Below are 2,908 nucleotides of genomic sequence, written 5' to 3' on the forward strand. Positions count from 1 at the left end.
ATAACTTGTAGATGTATAAAGCATCAAATTTGTAGCAAAATGCATTCAATCCCATAGTACTCAAAGTTGCTTTTCTTAAGTTTTTTAGACATATCTTATTAATTAGAGTATTTGTTTGATTAGTAATTATTATCAAAGGTACAACTTAATTTTCAGTGTCAAAATCTTTTACGATCATGATCAGGAGTTAAACTTATTATTAATTAGGATAACAAAATTCAATATTTAATACTATATAATTATCTCCTCACATGGATGTTTTACCTCTTGGTATGAGCTAATAAATATCCATAAAAGATTCTTTTCTTTAAAATGCAATCCAAAAACATGAGGTAAAGTTAATCTATAATTTATATCGGTTGCTTCTGAATGTAAATTGCTCCAACCTCAAGTACAAGTTAGATCACAAGTCTAAACTCCTAACAGGACTTTGGACAAATCCTAGCATAGGATGGCTTAATGCTTTGATAGCACTTCTATCATACCTCAACTCCACCGCCTTAAGACTTTATTAATAGTGAAGTCCCTAACTCACGTTAGGACTCATTCAATGCCTAATTTAAAGATCAACAATAGATTTTGTTTACTGCAGAGACATTTTTACAATTCATCATTATGCAGTGGAAATTAAGTTCTACTTAAATTCACTAGATTTTGTACATCTTTAATACGCATAAGTACCATTAAACAGACAAATCACAACATAATGGAAGGATATGGTACTGATTGTCAGTGACGATCTGGTTTCACCTCATACCACCATCATGCGTTCAGCCTTTTTCTTCAACAATCATTTAGGTCAATTCCAAAACTGCTTTTCACTCTTGGCCCAATAAATGGACAATCTCCTGCCCAAGTCGTGGGTTGTGGACCAATGTGTGAAATGATGTTCAATATAACCCTTTGCTTGCTCGATGGATTAAGGCATATTATAGACATAACACTAGCACTAATGCGATAAAGTACACAACTGGTATGATCAAGTACAAGTAATCACGATACAATTCTTTGGCAAAACAATTTGTGAACACTTTCTGGTTCGATAAAGTACACAACCAGCAAAAGGTTTATTGTACTTGCGAGCCAATGCAATCAATCACTTTTCGGTGTGATAGAGTATACATCCGGATTCATAAGGACAATATTGCATATGCAATATAGCAATGTGGAAAGTTTGTTCACCTTAAATAAGAATTTATCATTTAAACAAGATAAACGCATACATCATAATAGTTTTTGAACACTCGAGACTAGCAATCATTAATTTCAATTTATCTTCTTTTAGCATTAGGCTAACACAACTATTGCTATGGATGCACCTCAGTAACTATATGTTTAATATGTAATAAGAAAGCTATTAGAGAATAACTATATGAATGCAATATTATCACTACTGAATGCAATGGACACTTACATGGATTTTCTTATCTAAGGTTGACTTGTCAATGTCTCAATACCATCTTTCTGTCATTCTTTTTTTTTATACTCTCTTCCTTCCCTTTTTCACACCGTCATCCACTCGCCTTACATTCAACTACAAATTTATGTTAGTGGTTCTTTGCCTTTGGTGTTACAAATGGAAGAAAAAAGTCCTTATTTATAGGATTACTTGAAAGAAATTAGTCAGCATTAGAAGAATATGGAGTGACACGTGTCAAGCCCGTTGCATACGTGCGCCAAACACGTCAAGCATAGGACACTTGTCATGGACACGTGTTTATGGAAAAGAATGGTAGCACAACTTTTGGTAATTGTAAGTTGTTCCTTCAGGTTTAATCTAGCTGCATTCAAGCCATAAGAAAATTAAGTTATTAGCATGTAGGACTTATTTTTTTTTTTGTAATATTTTAAGTAAATGGATGTGCATACTATTCACTTAAAATATTACATGTAAATAAGGAAGTTCTCCCATGTGGATTCATTAAAAATAGTTTCAAGGCCAGATTTCTCATGGATTAAAAGTCAACTTTTCACACGAAAAACAAATTTTAAGTTTGCAACTCAAGATTTAACCTTGAGAGGTCTAGTCAATAGGGTTCAGTGATTGGAAAAATTACAGAAAAATAGGTTTCAACCTGATTTTCATTCCTATTTCTTATTATTTTAAATACTTATTTTTTGATGTACTTAGTTTTTGTAGGCTGATCAAAACTTGATAAATCGTACTGTTAATTCATAGTTTTCTCTACTAGAGTCACTTTTTGGATAATTATAATGTGCTAATAATATAATTAAGAGTTTCGGGTATCACGAGCCCTTCTTGAGTGAAAAAAGTAGGGGGTTCTAAATGTGGGATCTTACAAAAGGTGAGGTAGATTAAGGAGAAGGAAAAATACAAAACATGATAGGGTATAATAGTCTTTTAATTGTTTTTCTTTCTTTTTTTTTTTTAAATTTTAAATAACTAACAGTTGCATGAGACGGAGGATTGAGAAATTTAATGCTTGAACCAACTCGTTTGTGATAATTTCACTCATCGAAAAAGTTCGAGTAGAGAGCCAATATCATAACTTGATCAAGGAAGCAAGAATCATAATTAGCATGAACTAGACTTGTCATTTGGTACAGTTTCAACAAAAAGCTAGTATCATAACTTGATCCAGAAAATAAGAAGTATAATTCGCAGGATCTAGACTCATCTGTTGGTATAGACATGGAGAGAAGTTAACATATCAAAACTGTGCAGTACACCACTTTATCAACTTAAGAGACTTTTGAATCAAGATACGGCTAGCATTTTGATCCCATCGATATGTCCTCAATAATAGGCCTTTGGCCTCCACAGTTTAACAAAAGTTTGGGGTTAAGTTGAAAATCTGCTAAACCATAGGGCGTTTCTATAATTAACCTAAAGAAAAAATTGAGAAACTCACTATCGGTCGATCAGCATCCTCTACCACTCCGCTAT

At 32.8% G+C, this 2,908-nt stretch overlaps 1 long non-coding RNA gene across 1 annotated transcript; it reads right to left on the minus strand.

The window, feature by feature from the left end:
• Positions 1–328: 328 nt before the first annotated feature.
• On the minus strand, positions 329–1,556 carry LOC140016696 (uncharacterized). The gene is made up of 2 exons (XR_011822894.1): positions 1,415–1,556; positions 329–848 (listed from the first exon to the last, which is right to left on the minus strand). It is a non-coding gene; the product is annotated as an uncharacterized lncRNA (long non-coding RNA).
• Between the last annotated feature and the right edge of the window lie 1,352 nt (positions 1,557–2,908).

Source organism: Coffea arabica, chromosome 11c (genome assembly GCF_036785885.1).
Source record: "Coffea arabica cultivar ET-39 chromosome 11c, Coffea Arabica ET-39 HiFi, whole genome shotgun sequence".
Classification (NCBI taxonomy): Eukaryota; Viridiplantae; Streptophyta; class Magnoliopsida; order Gentianales; family Rubiaceae; genus Coffea; species Coffea arabica.